Source organism: Protopterus annectens, chromosome 14.part0, assembly GCF_019279795.1.
Source record: "Protopterus annectens isolate FY-2018-M chromosome 14.part0, PAN1.0, whole genome shotgun sequence".
In the NCBI taxonomy this organism is placed as follows: domain Eukaryota; kingdom Metazoa; phylum Chordata; order Ceratodontiformes; family Protopteridae; genus Protopterus; species Protopterus annectens.
This window is the reverse complement of record NC_056748.1, coordinates 313,772,958-313,792,217: the sequence shown is the minus strand read 5'-3', so window position 1 is coordinate 313,792,217 and position 19,260 is coordinate 313,772,958. Positions and strand designations below refer to the sequence as shown.

Sequence of the window (19,260 nt, the reverse complement as noted above, 5' to 3'; positions counted from 1 at the left end):
TTTAGTTCTGTTTAAGACCCTGTTGTAATTATATTGCATCTAGGCAGAGATCGTGTTTACTGGTCTAGCGACTGTTGAATGGCTACATATAGTAAGGAAATAGCACGATTCTCCCATAATCCCACTGTCCTAGGCTAGCAACTATTGTGTAACCATGTGTAAATTAAGGATTATTCTAGTATCCCATAGAACAGCTTGGAACAGCCACTGACAGTATAACAAAAGCCCAGCGTACATCCAGATAATTAGAAAGTGCGTGATAGCAGGGCAGATGATGCTATCACAGTGAAGCTGTGCGTTTAAAGCCCCCCAAAAATACCTACTTGACTACTGATCCAGCCTTGCAGACAAATTACTGCATGCGGACAGATAACACGCTTGGTTTACTAATAAACAAATAAAGCCCTACCCCAGTATTGTATCACTACAGTTAGAGCTGCTTATAGTACAGTTCAGAGTGCGCCGTAGATGGTTAGGTATGCACTGAAAAAACAGAGCCGTTTACAACTTTAACGCTTTGTACGTTGCACGCTTGGTATGCTAAAAATAAAACAAATACAGTCCTTCACCCAGTATTGTATCACTACAGTATGAGCTGCTTATAGTACAGTTCAGAGTGCGACGTAGATGGCTAGGTCTGCGCTGAAAGACAGAGCTGTTTACAACATAAACGGTATTGAGGCCAACAGCTATGTAGCACAAGACGGTAGACCTTTAGATGCATGTACACATTAAAAACACATTAAAAAACCCATATGTAGCATCGGGAGTACAATGCCACTTAGTTGCTATCACACAGTAAAAAACACATTTCCAGCAGAGAGGTTACAATGCCAATTATAATGCAGTTCTGTCCCAGTTAGAGTGCTTACCTGGTCAGCATACAAATCACCACGTTGGCCTGGGGATATGGTAGGGGACTGGCGCCGAAACCTAAGTGTGGAATTTAAACAGGCGCAAAGGAGTCTGGGAAGTTGTGGTGACATAATGCCTTAGGGGACAGCTTAGTTGTTCCTATTATTACCAACAGGTGGCTTAGCACTGACCTAAAGGAGCAGCAGCAGTTCTGTAAAACAATCAGCTACTAGAGCTCTATGCAATAGAGTTTGCCGGTTAACAATTTACTTTCACGGAAAAGCTATTTTACTCCTGGCTTAGTGCTATTTAGTTTACTCAGAAAGAGACATTGTGCCTACATCTATGTGGAGGGAAAGAGCATAGGATGTCTGGAGTTAGACTATGGAGGAAGGTGGGGGAGTTCAGGCAGGTCAGGAGGCAGAAGGTCTGAAGTGGTGAAGCTATAGTATAGGTGAGAGAGGATGAAAGTGAGAGAACAGTTTGGGGAAGGAGGTGGAGGTAGTGGGAGAGATACAGTGGAAGATAGGAAGGTAAGGAAGAGAGTTAGGCAAGTGAGAGGAGAGATATAGTAGAAGATAGGAGTAAGGAGATAGGAGTAGAAGGTAAGGAAGAGAGCTGGGGTAGAGAGAGAGACCAGAGGGATAGGGAGATGGTTGTCTAGTCTAAAGGCCGATTAACGTTCACCTGTGGGGTGGGAGTGCACAGGAATGATATTTAGCTGACAAGTAACAATATACAATGGGACACAAGAGTAGTGCAATACAGTTAGGAGTGCGTCTTATTAACACAGAACATACGTTCAAATTACTGTTGCTGTAGAGGGATTCCTTGAATTGAGCAGTATTCTGGACAGGACTGATCTTCAGGAGTTGGCTGGGGTTATACAACCCTGATAGCTTTAGGATTCAGGGACCTGGTCAGCATACAAATCACCGTGTTCACCTGGGGATCCATTCTATTGAATGCAATACATATATAATCATGGGTAGTATAATCATTTAAATAAGTTCTTCTAACCTATCCTCAAAAGAAAAAACATTCATTCCATTTTTAATAAGTAACGCTTCAATTATTTTTTTTAATTATTAATAATCTTACATCTTGATAAATTTTGATTCATAAATATTTTATTTTCCTTCCCAATTATATTTATCTTTAAACTTACTATCTAGTAACTGATTTAACACTAAAGTTTGTTTTTTTATTAAATTTCAGCAGCGATACTTCTTGAATCTTTTCAATTTCCTCATCTGTTTCTTTAAATAATTTAAATCCCCTAAATCCTGACTGACATGAGGTTGTTTTAAGAGATCGCTATACTTGCTACAATATTTATGCCTTTACCACATTCCTTTCCTTCTGAACTGATCCTTCTCCTTATTCTTTTTCTTTTTAGTTTTTCGCCACATTCAGTTACTATATGATTATCTATTTCTGATTTAATTTCCATTCCCACCTGAAACAGGAATGCTTCTGCTAAACTAAGAGAGGCCATCTTGGACTTCTTCCTTCATGTTTTAAACTTTACACTATGCTTGGATCTTTTGAGTTCAGCAGATATTTATGTAGTACAACAACTGTAGAGCTACACATGTATAATACATTTTGAGGAGGCCCATAACTTCTTCAGAGCGGGGAATATACAACCTTGGCATACACTGATTTTTATACATCATTTGATAAGTATGAAGCATTTTTCTTGTTTTCCTGCCCAAATGATCAGATACCTTTTGGGCCAGTCATTCACCCCAAAACTGACTAAACATCAAGGTTGTTTTCAATATTAGTTTTGGTCTTCTGAAGTACTCCTTACAGAGTTTTATTCACACCTTTTCATGTTTTACTGCCAATCCTTCATCCATTTCCAAATATTTATAAACTTCCTCCTGTTCAAGTTCCTTGATATAACATTTCTGTCCTAGACTGATATCTTGTTGGTACTGCAACTTTCCTGCTTTAAGCTTCTACAAACTTAACAGGAGCAAATTACATTCCTATATCTGAAAAAGTTCTAACTGCTTGCTGCTGAGCTTTCAACTCCTCATCTGATGAACTATACAGTTTCAAGTAATCCACGAAAGTCCTTCTTTTTCTTTCTTTGGTTATTTTCTGAGTGTCAAATTGTGGCTATGGCTTAATCTGTTAAAGTAAGCAGCTTAACGGGTTAAGGGGAAGAAATACAATCAGAGGTGTTACAATCATCCTGGAATATCCCCCTTTGAATTTTTTTCCTGGGATAATAATTTGCCCTTTGTCATGGCTTAACTGCAGAGTTGTTTGCCATTGTTTCATGGTCACTGTAATGTAATTTGATCAATGCATGGTGCATCTTATATATTTGTAAGCATATCCATGAATGAGAGATGCTGTCAAATGTTTTTTTTATAATCTAGCGATGCCATACTCAGATTCTTTCCCTTTTTACTATCCTCTGTTATGGCTTTATTTAGCAACAAAAGATTTATTTTGTTAGCTTTTTGTTCTACTGCCGCTATAAACTCTGTCAGCATCAATTCCAGTATATACTTTGTATAACACTGAAAGGCAAGTTATTGGTCTCTAGTTTTTTTGATGGCTTACAGATTTCATTCTTAAGAAGGACTATCGTTCTTCCTGCTATCCTGATTTGCAGTGTATGATACATCATGGTTTGTTCTGATACTGCAGTTGCTTTTACCAAGTCTAGTTTTCTAGGTATTTTTGTTAAACTGTATCTTCTTCTACATTCTTCTACAGTGACATTTCTTAACTGCTTTACAATTTTCTCTACTTGGTGCTTCCATGGTGGCATTTTATTACTTCCCTTTCTTTTCCTTATGGCTCTTTATTTTTGTGATAAAACTTAATCTGTTATTAATTTAGCTGCACAGTAATATATTCCAGTTATTTCTGTTACATCACATGACTTTCTCTTAACACTCTTAAATACTACGTTCATCTGTTTTTATCAAACTTCTAACATTTTGGATATTATTTCTTTCACTGTCCTTAGTATATCTACCCACCTATATTAAATCAGGCAGTTTTTCCCTTGGAACATTTTCTTCTAGATGGAGAGCACATTTTTTGCTCTTCATTTCCGGTGAACATTCTACAGAAAGCTCCAGAACATCTTCCAGTGACATATCTTCTTCAGATGCATTCTGCTTCATCTGGTGTCCTTCATAAGTTAACACAATGGCCCATCACTCCACAACATTGCCTGCATTACAGTTGTCACTGTTTCCTGCACCTTCCCTTATTGTGCTCCACATCATTATCCTGTGGCATGTTTGCAGATGCATCCCGCTCCACCTGTTTCGCCTTGACATGGGGACTCATTGTTCCATCATGATGGAACATTAACCATGTTGAATTTTCTACACTATATCCTTCACTTCGCAAGTAATCCACAACTTCAGTTTGTTTCTTTAACTTTGTTTTTACTGATCTCCTCCCCGTTTTGCCTTATTTTTATTGTGAAATTCTCCATATCTGGGTACTTTTGCCTGTATTTCTCTTCAAATACCTTTGTTGCTGCTTTTTCACATGGATTAGTTTTGCTTTCGCCTTTGTATAAATATTGTACTATATCAGGTCTGTTTTTTTCTTTTTTTTTTTTTGGGGTCTATATCACATTGAAGTTTGAATGATGTAATATCGAACCCAAAAGTCCGAAACGCAAAAATAGCGAAGCCACAGCACATCGATTTTTTTTTCCCAGGGAAAAAAATTGGTGGTCCGCTTTCGAGGGTTTGCTATTTCCTCTACTGTGGTGCAATCACGGAGTTTCTATATTTAAGTAGGGGCGGTGTTGTGGGTGAAGCCCCACACTTTAGTTTTAAAGGGTTTTTTTTTTTTTTTGGGGAACAGCGATTTTTTCCCCCTGGGAAAAAAAATCGCTGTTGTGTGTCCGTTGTGCGATTTCGGACTTTTGGGCTTGATATTACATCATTCAAACTTATACAAGTTCGATGATGTGATATAGACCCTTCTTTTTTATACCCTTCAAAAATCTCTGGGTTTTGTTCTTTATATTTTTGCACTTCCTTTCTTTATTTTTTTTTCCAAACAGCCCAAAGTTTCTTTGACTATGTAATGTTTTCATGGCTCTGTTGTATTAATACAATCTTTTACTTGAAGCTTTTTTTCTTCTGCAAGTATTTTTATTTCCTCAATCTTTTTGAACATCTTCTATCTGGAAATTTTGGGCTTCATATGTAACAGTAACAAAAAGTAATTTCTTCCTTATCTTCAATAATCTACTCTATCAATTTGATTGCTCCTTTTTTTGGCCTTCATTTCAAATGTGTTTGGATTTTTACTGTTTTATCTGAAGAAGTTTTCTACTAATTAAAATGAAAGTGTTAAAACCAAATGTTTCAACAGCTTTTGAGTGTTTTTTTTTTTTAATGATTTGTGAACTACAGCTACTACCTTCTACAACAGGAGGGCTAGCCATCCACTCCCTGAACCTGGCCTAACTCCACTGTAGAAATGTTTATGTGTACTAAGAATTCCACACTGCCATTTTTTCCAGTCTTTGCATCATTGCATACACCAGGACTGGGCACTTTTTTTATTGTGGGACCTGTGAAGCCAACTATCATTTTTATTTTTTAACCTCTCTCCATGATATATGTTACATAAAATGCAGTCCAACTATTAGTGTCAACTTGGTGAGATTTTTGTGAAAACAGGGGTCACCACATGAAGGTACTCACCAAGACATTAAGAGATGAATTCAGTTTCAGCAATACTACTCTCCTTTTCTTGGTGACTTCATCATTTCTCCATCCAGACTCCTCTTCCAGTATAAACAGGTATCTGGAGGGGGTTATCCTGATCTCATCCCACTTTGACCCTAATCATTTTGAGGATCTCTTGAAACTTGGGGGTCATCTGGGGGATGAGGGGATTATTCCCGATTCCCACCAAAGTCTGGAGAAGTAGTCCCTGGAGACAGAGAGAAGCCTATGTGCTTCCTCTTGCATCTGGCTTTGCTCTAAACAGGCAAAGGGGAAGAGTCCAACTGTGTGAACTCAGCTCTGGGATATGACTTGGTAACAGTAACTGGATTTGGCCCACCAAAGATATCTGAAAATGGGGGTGGACACCCATAAAAGCATGCAGCTTTTAACCCCTGTAGACACTTTCATTGAGTTTAATGCCAGATGTAGCTTGCACATGAAAATCTAAAAGGCTAAACCCATGGACAGAACTGCTGGTGCTGAGGGAATCTAAGTTACCTTTATTTCACGGGGTCATAGGTGTTTACTAGGCTAACAACCACAAGGGCCTTTTTAAGACTAGTCATGCACCCCAAATCTGACAACTTCTGATACCCTTGATACGTGTAAGCATGGGCCTGGAAATGAACCATTCACAGGTTACCTGTGTCCATTAAAGACATAGGTGTCAAATCAGGGAAGAATTTCCTGTTTCCCATCCAATTGTCCAAGTTGTACTTGAATTGGGTTGGGCAGGAACTCTGCTTCACATGGGTGGGGACCCTGTTCCACAGACGCAGTAGTCTCTGGGATACACACCTATCTCTCCAGCAGGTCCTATTTATATCGAAGGCAAGGTTCAAGTCTTTAGAACGGGTAATTCTGGTGCTTTGTTTTGCGGATATGCAAAAGGTCCATCAAAGCGGGTCTGACAATGCCCTGTATGTCAGACATAGATCTCCCCTTAAAAGTCTGTAGGAGACATAATACAGGGATAGGGCCTTGAGGCAGTCTGCATAGGACATTTTACTTATGCCCTGTATTCTTTTAATGAGGAACCTCTGTGGATGTTCCAGTTGTTGGATATGCCTGGTTAGGTGCATACCAAATGCAGCATTGTACTCAATGATAGGTCTGATGAATGCTGAATACAGTGGAACAATGCTATCATCCTGATATCAGCACAGATACATCCCCTGGCCTTCAGGCACTCAACATCAAATATTTTTGTGTCAAGAAGGCAACAACCTTGAGAGTGGGGTTACTGGTGACCCTCAAGGGGTTCATCAAAGGGAACTTACCATTGGTGTTAACATAACTAGGACCGAAACCAGAGAATAAAAAAGAAGGGCTTGAGGCACCAACACCTAGAAGCAAAGGTACCTGGACCTGCCCCACTCTTGATAGGGAAGATAACCTGGGTGCACACTTGTTGCAAAGCCAGAAAAAAACTTGCCAAATTTTAGTACAGTCCAGATCAATACTAATTGAGTACAGGGACATGGAAAAAAAAAAAAAAAAAAAAACAGGATGAGACATCAGCAACTCAGGTTCTGCAGCCACATAGATTACACTGACTGATCAAAGTCTTAAATAATGTTTGCAATAAGAGCTTCTGGAGGAGAAGCAACACTTAAAGATCTCAGCTGGTGAAGGTCCTGTTTAGTGGGCGTTAACTTCTATGGAGGACCTGGGCTTTAAGTAACTGGTGGAGGGGGCTTGTTGATTAGATCAGGAGAACATTTCATTTTTCTAACTATGAACAAGCTTTTCTATATTTTATAGTTGAAGGCTTAAGTGATTCACAACTGGAGTAGTCTACCAAAAACTGAGATTCACCCACACATTTTAAACACTTAGCACACTTATCTATGGAAGGTGTCTTAGTTCCCCACTAGCACAGCTTAAATTATTTATTATTCACATCTTTTTTTTTGTCCATTACAGTAACCAAGGAACGACAGTCTATATAAAACAATAACCACTTCACAAAAACAGCAAGTGCAATTTTCACAAGAAAATAATGAAGTGAAATGGCAACAAAAGTGCCCCATCTCACAATTTTCAGGCCACAATATATGAAAAGAATACCGATGTAAATCCTATTTACATCTGAAAACAAGATGGTGCCAAATGTGCAAGGAGAGGGAGAAAAAACTGAGGTAACCTTTGCAGCAATACTGGAAAACAGGAACAGAATGACCAGTAAAATGGAGATCACAAGTTCACACAAAAATGGAAGTTAGGAATTGGAGAGACTTATCCAAGAAAAAATGAGAGGATGACATGGACGGACCTGTTATCTAGCTATACAAATGTTTGTGTAGGTGAAGATACCTGGTGATGTGGTCCTTTGGCCCTGAGAATCATTGTATAAGGGAGGGATTAGGATGGCCTGAAAAAAATTATCAAAGCTGAGAAGACTAAATGCTTGCCAATATCCGTCCTATAGTGATAGCCATGAACCCACAGCATCAGACTTCTGGTGTGTTCAAACTGTTGTCTCTTCTACATTTGGAAAAGTTTCACCAACGGCTTTTCTGAAAAAGGGTTTAAATTATTTGCATATTTCTCAAGTCTTGTAAAATTCCAAATTTGCTTCCCGTATTATAACTAGCCAGCCCTTGACACTGAAACCGTTAGGACATTAGTGGTCTCAAGAGTAAGATGAAGAATTAACTTCCAGCTCTACCGGCTGACTACACTCAAAGTTAAGATACAAACCAGATCACGTATATAAAATTCCAGGGAAATCTACAGGCATTCAAAAGGATACAGTGATGCAGGCAAATGATCAAGTAGGACCAGATATCAGTAGAAACAATGATGTCTCACCATTAGGAGGTCATTCATTACCTTAAGAAAAGTAGTGTTAATACCATGCCTGGTGAAATAATCTGCCAAGAAGGGATGACAAACTCTGTTCTTCTTTACTATAGGATCAGGCTTTGAATATACTACCTTTCAAGCACTTGCCTGAATCATTGGGAAATAGCATGGAGTTTCAAGATGGGGATCACCATAGCCCCTTATCTCCCTTTAACAGTTAATCAAAACAAGTGGGTTGGTCCACAGGACTTTCTGATGATAATCTGGGACATATCGGCAAGGGTAAATAAGGAACTCAAATATATAATCACCCTGGAAAAATATGAAGTTTGAGGATTACATTCAATCAAAAACAGTATGACAGTTCTACTCCATGCAGAACAACTTGCTTAACTGGCCTTTCTATACTGTACCAGTGCATGCTCTTTTGGAGTGGGGTGAGAACTCAACAGCTAGGCAGGGTTGGCAGAAGAAAGTTCTAAAAACTGAAAGCTCCAGTAACCACCCATAAGGAGTATAGGATAAAGATTATGTTCTATTTGATCTCCACCAAGAAATTTAAGATAAAGGTGATCAAGTGACAAACATAACTGCTGGTGACTGGCTGCAGCCTGCTTGCGCTGAACTTGATTAGTGATAAGACAGGAGAAGGGCAGCCTTGTACTTGGAAAGACTTGCCCAAACACAAGATATCGTGTATGCAGAACTCACTGACTGGGTTGTGTGGACAATGATGAATAGCACTCTGGTGTAAGATGTTTTTCTTCCTCCTGAAAGTCATCAACAGTTATATCTCAAAGTTGATTTAGCAAATAAATGGGTCAAAAAAACCCAAAAAGGAAATAAGTGCTAACAGCATAAGCATGCCAACATGAACTATAAGTATACAGAAGCACTGTAGAGGTGCAGGAATAAACATCAACAGCAATACTTTTTTCCATAAACCGTTCAAAACTTTAATTAACGTTCAAAATAAAATGAACTAACATTAAATGCTTAACTTTATCAACGCATTTTTCATCCCTAATACTGAGACTTCCTTAGATTCTTTTATTTATCCCATACATCCCTTCCTTTTAAATGCATCTAAAAACAATCATTCAATTAACCATATCATAAATAATCCTATTAATAACTTCCTGTTTAAAAAATAAGCAATCACCATAAAAACTATTTTAAATAAGTGGAAAACACTAAAATAAAAAATGAATGAAGCAGGCTGAATTAAATTTCAAGGCTCTGTGTCTTAAACGTATATGTATTTAAAACAGCAACATATTAACTTTAAATGAAATAATCTAATTTCAATTCCCATGCAACACTGCCATCTAGTGGTCTAATTAATACATATGCTAAAAGGACAAACAGTATTGAATATAAAATACAAAATACCCTAAAATTAATAAAAAAAATAGAAAAATGAAGTATAAATGAAAAATGAATGAGTAAAGATTAAAACAAACTTCAAAGCACCAACACTGCTCCTAGTATCAATAAAGTCTGAGCTTCCATCAAATTTTTCTATTCAGAAGAATAGGTATCAAATAATGTCCATTCCAAATAATTTACGCAGGCAGGCTCCACGAACAAAACCATTTAATTCAAAATATATTAAAAACAAAACAATACACAAAGCAGATTAAGCGCTTTTATCTCCCCTCGGGAGACTTCATTAGAATGATCTGCCACAATAATTTTGCACTTGTTATACTAGTTAATTTCACTCCATTGGTCAACCAATTAATTAAAAAAAAATTCCATGGATTAACCCTTCGTGAGTCAGTTGTATGGTGTAACTATATAACAACTGTGAATATCCTTATAAATCATACAAATGTGTAAAATAATAAATCACTAAAAAAAAAAAAATATATATATATATATATATATATATATATATATATATATGGTGTGTTTTAAATGCAGACCAAAAACTGTGTAACCATGAACCCAACAATGTAAAAACCTAGCAATATAAAAATATTAATAGTAAAATCTCCTCTTGGGTAACATTTAAAGAACCACCAATTCCATGAGGGAAAACATATTGCACCACTTATTAAAAATTTATGAATAATTGTCATACTTATATAAAGATATGTAAAAACATAAATATGTAAATAAATAATTTACCCATTGTGCAGACATCTTGAATGAAATAAAATATTAAAAACTGTATAATTTTATTAGTTAAAATAGTTAATCATATGTACAATAAAAATTGATCATGTGTGTAATAAAGTTGAAGTATTAAATATGGAATATTAAGTATCACCAATTAATGACAAATATAAAAAATATGCAAATAAAGTATAAAAAAGTATATAAAATGATACTATGAATCATATGATGAATTATATGTACCCTTAATAGGTTTTGACTACCCTTAGTGCCTTATTACCATAAGTATTTTTTATTAGTGTCCTTGGTTTATAAACAGGTTCATAGGTAAGTAATAGGCTATCTGCCTGAGGGCATTTATAAGCCTAGCTAGAGTGTCGGCTTTCGCCGCCCCATTGATTAATTAACTGATCCTCTGTCAAGCAGAGCCAATGAAGTGATCCAAGGGGTGTATTTTCTGTTACCCATCCACTCATCAAGCTTTCTCTTGAAGAGTGTTAGTGAGGGGCTCTGCCTGATGTAATTTGGAATTTTGTTCCAAAGCATGGGGAGTCTCTGTGACAGGAATCTATCCCTCCAGCATGTTCTATTTATTGTTGTGGTGAGGTTTAGCTCACTAGAGCGCGTGGCTCGCAGTGACTTGAATTTCTTTAGGTGCAGCATGCCCATCAATTCTGAGTTGGACATGGCTTTGTAAGTCAGGCAGAGATCACCTCAGAGTAAGCGATATGCCACGGAGTACAGCCGGAGTTTTTTCAGTTGGGCTGCATAGGACATATGTTTGAGACCAGTAATCCTCTTGGTGATGTACTTTTGTGGTCTTTCCAGCTGTTGGAAGTGTCTTGTGAGGTACATCCCAAATGGAGCATTGTACTCTTTAATGGGTCTAATGAGCGACAAGTAGAGGGGCAGTATAACCTCTACTTCTAGATGCGAACCATTTAGTAATTAGACTGGCCACATAGAAGGATTTCCTAACTATTTTGGCAATATGAATGTCAAAGGAGAGATGACTATCTACCTGGGTCTTCAGATCTCTTATTACCTCTTCTGTATTAAGGGGGCTGCCACCTATGTGGTAATTTGTGGGTGTTTTGTTTTTCCCAAATGGGATGACTATGCATTTTTTGGCATTTAGCTTGAGGCCATGATTTTGACACCAGGTGTCCATCTCAGTAAGGCCCTTTTGGAGGATGCCCGTGTCAGCCGGAGAGTCAATTATGGCTCCCAGTTTGCCATCATCTGTGAACTTGGTTAGCCATAGTCCTCCTGTGTTTGCCTGTACTTCTGAGAAGTATATGCTGAACAGTAGGGGTGCCACGACTGAGCCTTGCGGGACATCACTTGTGACTGATTTAGAGTCAGACCTAAAGCCCGCTATTCTTACCACATGAGTTCTGCCTGTTAGCCAGTTGGCAACCCATCTCGTGATGTAGGGGTTTATGTTCAGGCTGGTGAGTTTTTCTGTAATACCCGAGTGGGGAATTGTGTCGAAAGCCTTGGTGAGGTCAAGGTAGGCTGTGTGCATCACCTTTTCCTCGTCTATGGCCTTGGTGACTGTCTCGAAGAAGTCAACCAGGTTTAGTAGGCATGATCTGCCCTTAACAAATCCGAACTGGGTCGGGTTAAGTGTTTGGAGGTTCCCAATGTCTTTGTTAATGAGTTCCACGATGATGAGCTCCATAGCCTTACAGACCAGACTAGTCAGGCTTATGGGGTGACAGTTACCAGGGTGAGTTGTGGCCCCTCCTTTGTGGAGAGGAATAACCGTTGCTGTGCGCCATTCTATGGGCACGTAGCCTGTGGAGAGGCTGAGGTTGAGCAGCGTGCTTAGGTGGGGGGTTACTTCGTGCAAGACGCAGCCTGGGACACCATCTGGTCCCCATTGACACTGTGTTTTTGGTTTTTGAAAGAACTGTTTTCACCTGTGCGTCTGTGATTTTTTGGAACACTACACTTTTCCAGTACTGTTGTGGGCCCTTTTGGAGGTGAGAGGGGGGGGTGAAGTTTGCACTGAATCTATCTGCCAGAATGTTGGCAATATCAGTAGGTTCAGTATATTTTGTACTATTTTGCACTAGTTCAGTGCATATCTGCGAATTGCCACTTAGATTCTTAACATAGCTAAAGAAGGCTTTGTGGTTATCTTTTGAATCCTTGGCTATTTTTCTTTCAAAGTTAGCCTTGGAAGAGTTCATGAGGGACCTCAGTTTCTTACGGATACTGATGTCTTTCCTTCTTGGGATTTGCTTTTTTTCTGAACTAGTTTCCTCCTTCTATTGTATAGCCTGTTGATTGCAGGGGTCCACCAAACTGGTTTCCTTCTCTTAGAGGAGTGAGTCTTGGTTTTGCTAGGGATGGCACGATCCATGCTTCTTTGTAGGTGCTCACACATTTGTAAAGGTTTCTGCATCTTGGGCAGCATTATCCTTTAGCGTGGGGGCTGTGAGACTTACCACCTCTGTCTTAAGTAAGGTGAAGTTTGCTTTAGAAAAGTTTTTTACTGTGGTTTCCTTAGTTGGGGGTGGTGGTGGAATGTGGACATCCAGAGTGATTAGTTTATGGTCTGATCTAACCAGTGACGGGTTGACCTCCGGTGTGGAACACCTGTCGCCCATGTCGGTGATGACTAGGTCCAATATGCTTTCACCTCTGGTGGGGGAGTTTATCAGCTGATCCAGGGCGTTTGAGTTGATGAATTCCAGGAAGCGCTGGGTCTGGGAATTTGTACTCTAGTAGCTTTCCTAGTGAATGGTAGGGTAATTGAAATCGCCCAATATCAGGGTGTTTGGTAGGATCTTCATGTTTTCCAGTGTCTCAGGAAGGTGATAGAGTCATATTTGTACTTGTTGTGGAGTGACCTTAGTGCTTGTGTTATGTGACGGATTCTGGCTCCCAGCAGGCAGTTAACAGTAACCCCCTGCTTGTCCAGCCTAGTGAGTGGGACGTCAGTGTGCCTGACTATAGAGTAACCTATTACTAGTGTGTTAGGTATGTTATTTCGTCTTAAGGGCTGTGATTGTGCGGCACACTGATTTTGTGTTTTATGTGTTGTCTGGTTTGTGACGGGAAGTGCAGGTTGTTTGGGTGCCTGCTTTGGAGGTCTCTGATGCTTATGCAGGTTTTTATTTAGAGCCTCCGAGTCTGTGTGCGGCTGGAGTTGTGGTGCAAGTGTTAACCTTCGCCTCTTGACTGTCTGTTCCAGTCTTGGGTGGAGACAGTTTAGCTTCCAGTTTGGCTGTATAATTGCATCTCTCGCATATGTTAGTGTTTTGTGGTAGGAGGAGAGGGTTGTCTGTGTACATGAGGCAGCTGTAACATTGCCTCAGGATACCCAGATTCACCAGCTGGACTGGAGAGTGCACGTGAAGTTGCCCTTTGGTCATGCCTGAATAGTAGGGGTGAGCTGCTTGGTTGGTGAGGGGTGAATAAATAGCCTTCCCTGCTGGGCAATCAGTGTCAGGGTATATTAGTGCTTGCTATTGGGTCTGAGCAAGTGCTGGGATGTAAGATGCTTTCTGAGTGCTTATGTTGAGAGTTAGACTAGTTTCAAGGGAAAAACTGAAGAGGAGACTTAGTGGAGCTGGGAATAATTTAACCGTAGCTAACTGGCACTGCCCGGTGTGCAAAGCCGTACAAACGTGGTTTTACAGTAGGGAAATGAAAGAGAGAGAAATTAGCCCAAAATAGCCAATAAACTACTAACTTCTGGGCTGGAACCACTCCTCCAGGGACAGATAGGTTGCTCAAAGCTCCCCTCTCTCACAGGTGAACACACTTTTTTTCTATCCAAGTAAGGTATGGGCAACTCAGAAACTAGTATCACAGCCCTGAATTCAGCACTAGCCTGAAAACTGGACTATACTAGCTTAGAAAGGCGGGAAACAAGGATTTTTTTTGAAAAGTTAAGGCAAAAACAGTCAAAAATACACTTAAAACAGCTTTAAACTACTACAAACGATCAGAAAAGGCTATCACACTTTACTGTTTAGCCTACAACAGTTAAACAAATTATTTAAACAAAAAACTTTTTAGAAGTGCAGGCAGTCAAATAAGTACAATATGTGAAAAAAAAGCTTTTAAATCACAATAAATGCTGGAAAATCTGCGTTTAGGTGGAAAACAGTTAAGTACAGCAAGAAAGAAGAGAAAACTGATACTTAATCACTCCAAAGTCTCTCTCCTAAGCTAGAAGGCTTGTATCACTTTAAGGCTTTCTAGTGCTACCAGTAGGTTAGTTACAGGAAAGATGGGAAACAAGAGCAGATGTGGTCTTTTAAACCAGAAAGTTGAAAGAGACGGACAAACTGTCCAAATGGTCAATAAACTACAATTTCTGGGCCAATAACCTCTCCTCTCGTGGTAGACAGGCTACCTAGTGCTTACCACTCCCACTGATAAGCTAGAAGGCTTTCCTCCAACACAGAAAGGCTTGCGGGGCTCAGAAGCTTACTAAGAGTCCTGGAATACAGCAAGTCTGTACCTGGACTAGACTAGTTACAGGAAAGGCGGGGAACAAGTACAAACATAGCCTTTTAAGCCAGCAAGTTGAAAGAGATGAAAAACTGCCCAAACGGCCAAATAAACTACAATTTCAGGGCCAAAGCCCACTCTTCCCATGGTAAACAGGCTGCCTAGTGCTTACCACTCCCACTGACAAGCTAGAAGGTTTCCCTCCAACGCAGAAAGGCTTTGGGGGCTCAGAAGCTTACAAAGAGTCATGGAATACAGCAAATCTGTACCTGGACTAGACTAGTTACAGGAAAGGCGGGGAACAAGTACAAACGTAGCCTTTTAAGCCAGCAAGTTGAAAGAGATGGAAAACTGCCCAAACAGCCAAATAAACTGCAATTTCTGGGCCAAAAATCTGTATCTGGACTTGACTAGTTACAGGAATGGCAGGAAACAAGCTTAGAATTTTATTTATTTTTTTGTTACAGAAAAGCAGCTAAAACAGCAGTCAATACAATATAAATTGTAGTGCAGGCCAGCACACCAGAGCATGTAGCAACACTACGGCAAATACAGTTCAAATAAATGCAATTAAATTAACAAATGACAAAAAAACAAGTGCAGAAGGCAGTAAATTAGAAGGCTACTAACAAGCAGTAATAAGTGCAGAGTAAGAGCGAATGAACAGATAACAGCACGCATGAACAGATAACAGCACGCAGAAGAGCAACTAAGACAGTTACAGTAAGAGCAGATGAAGAAGATAAATATGTATATATATATATATATTTTTTTTTTTTTAGGGAAGGAATAGAGCAGGATTAAGAGGCTACAGGGGTTGCCCTTCCCAAATGCTCTCTTTGTACACAGTAGGAGTGCCTGAAATCAGAATATGATCTCACTGCACTCAGTTGAGTGAGCAAATGAGATGGGCCCAGAAGGAGTATCAAAATACAAATCTACAAGAGGGGCGGGCAGTTTCAAAGCCAGCAACATCAATACCAAAACAACAGCAGCGAGGGTGGGTGGGGAACTAACTGTAGACAGACAGCCACAACTTCAGTTGAGTTAATATTCAGTGAAAAACACAAATAAATAAATTAAATACAATACTATAAGCAAAAGAGCAGATAAAAGTGCACTTAAATTCACTTATACGTCCAGCTGATTTCAGGTAGATATTAGCCGGCCAAAGTTCTAATATTAAGCAGAGATAACTCAAAATGTACCGCTTATATAAGGCGAGACAGGGTGTTAGTGATGAGCTGAAACTATCCCCCACTGCTATCAATGGCAACACAGAAATTTTAAAAAGTACTCTGTAGAGAGATAGCCACAATTTCAGTTGAGTTAATATTCAGTGAAAAACACACATAAATAAATTAAATACAATACTATATGCAAAAAGCAGATAAAAGTGTAATTAAATTCACTACTACGTCCAGCTGATTTCAGGTAGATGTTAGCCGGCCAAAGCTCTGATATTAAGCCTGAAAGTAATTTCAAGACAGGGGTGATGGAGACGTGGTCAGTCAGGCCACGACTGTTGGATGCATCCAGCCTTAATTGCCAAATCATTTCTTTAAATTCTAATCGGGTCTTCCGGTCACCCCCCTCTCGAACTATGCTTAACTTCCTCTAATACCCAAAATTTGTAATCTGCATCTTTGCATGTCAATAGGTGTCTGTATAGGGCATTACTTTCATTCTTCTTATTAATATCATATGTTCACATATGTGTAGTCTTAATTTACACTGTCTTTTCAATATAATATGCCCAACAGACCTTACAGTACACTAAATACACTACTCCTTTCGTATAACAACTGGAATACATTTTACTCTTAATTTTGAAACTAATACTAAGTAAATCTAGTTCTATTGTTCCCGCTATGAACAGACACTGGGAGCACCTTCCGCACTTAAAGGTGCCAAGTTTTTGACATGTCGCCCCTCTACAATCATCCTTTTTCTTCCCCAATATCTTTTTTAAGTTAAAATTACTTTTAAAACTGTATCTCACTGGTTTTTGAAACACTTCCACTCTAGTAGGCATCCTACTAAACATACACCAAATGTCATTTATACATTTTTGAATCCAACCTATTTCTGTATAGTATGTCAGTGTCAAGTAGGGAAGTTGTGTTGTGATTTGTTCGGAGTTACCCAACATTTCTTACCTCCAATAATCTCCCCACTGGTCAATAGTGGAAGGTAGGTTGTACCCTATCTTTCCACCAAACCTCTAAATAGAAACGATCAATTCATCGGGATATCCCCTCTCACCAAACATTTATGTACAATATCTATTTATTTCATGAATTCCGTTTTATCTGATGTCATTCTTGCTATTCTAACCATCTGCCCCTTGATAATATTCTTTTTAAGATTGCGTGGGTGATCACTCTCATAATGTAGGTATGAGTTAGAGTAGCATTCTTTCCTATATATACTGAACCTATAGACCTTATTTATAAACTCTTTCTGTAACTTCACATCCAAACAGTGTGCTTCATCTACACCAGCTTTGTATGTAAATTGTATAAAACTTATACTGTGGTTCAAATAGCTCATTAACTCTGGTATCAATTGATTAGTTCATTCCATAAAATGAATATATCATCCAAAAATTGGTAATACCCAAACATACATTGGTAGAATATAGATTTGAATACAAACTGTTGCTCCCAATATAACATTATAATGTTGGCGTATATGGGAGCACATGCTGAACCCATAGCCACCCCAAATGGAGGGAGGGGAGACGTGTCAAAAACTTGGCACCTGTAAGCGTGGAAGGTGTTTGTAGTGTCCATTCATAGCGGGAGCAAAAGAACTAGATATACCTAGCATTAGTTTCAAAATTCCAGTTGCTATAAGAAAGGAGAAGTATATTTAGTGTACTGAATGAAAATAATGCCCTATACAGACATCTACTGGCATACAAAGACACAGATTACAAATTTTGGGTGTTAGAGGAAGTTAAGCATAGTGAGAGAGGGGGTGACTGGGAGACCCAATTAGAATTTCGAGAAATGATTTGGCAATTAAGGCTGGATACATGCAACAGTCCTGGCTTGAATGACCACGTCTCCATCACACCTGCCTTGAAATTACTTTCAGCTAACCCAAAAAGGTGTGATTTATAAACCAAGGACACTAATAAAAGTGCTTATGGTAATAAAGCACTACGGGTAGTCAAAACCTATTAAGGGTACACAGAATTAATCATATGATTAATAGTATCATTTTATATAATATTTTATACTTACTTATATATTTTTATATCATTAATTGGCGATACTTAATATTTAATATTTCATATTTAATACTCCAACTTTATTACACACATTTCATATTTAATACTTCAGCAACTTTATTACACACGATCCATTTTTATTGTACATATGACTATTTTAACTAATCAAATTATACAGTTTTTAATATTTTATTCCATTTAAAATGTCTGCACAATGTATAAATTAATTATTTACATATTTATATATTTTTTACATACCTTTGTGTAAGTATGACAATTATTCATTAGTTTTTAATAAGTGGTGCAATATGTTTTCCCTCAGAGAATTGGTGGTTCTTTAAATGTTACCCAAGGGGAGATTATACTATTAATATTTTTATATTGCTATGTTTTTGTTTTTACATTGTTGGGTTCAAAGGTTTTGGTCTGCATTTATGAAGTACGAGTAAATTTGTTAAAACACACTATACAATATATATATATTTTTTTTTAGTGTTTTATTATTTTTTACACATTTGTATGATTTATAATTATATGGATATTCACAGTTGTTATATAGTTGCACCATACAACTGACTCACAACGGGTTAATCCATGGAACATTTCTGAATTAATTGGTTGACAAATGGAGTGAAATTAACTAGTATAACAAGTGCAAAGTTATCGTGGCAGATGATTCTCATGAAGTCTCCCAAGGGGAGATGAAAGCTCTTAATCTGCTTTGTGTATTGTTTTTGTTTTAATATATTTTGAATTAAATTGTGGAGCCTGCCTGCATAAATTATTTGGAGTTGACATTATTTGATACATATTTTTCTGAATAGAAGAATTTGATGGAGGGACAGCCTTTATTGATACTAGGAGCAGTGTTGGTGCTTTGAGTTATGAACACAAACTTAACATCCATTCTCAAAAACCTAATTACAACCCGGCTGCTCTCAGTTTTAGAACTGATACTACTGTCATTCAAACCAGGGGCCTCATTAGCCTGTAAAACCAATTACCAATAGGTCTCTCAATAGTTATTTTTTT

At 38.4% G+C, this 19,260-nt stretch overlaps 1 protein-coding gene across 3 annotated transcripts in view; it reads right to left on the bottom strand.

The window, feature by feature from the left end:
* The window catches only part of CCHR14.PART0H10orf88 (chromosome chr14.part0 C10orf88 homolog), a 495,917-nt gene that overhangs the window by 109,198 nt on the left and 367,459 nt on the right, over nt 1-19,260 (bottom strand). The gene's annotated exons all lie outside the window — the stretch shown is intronic.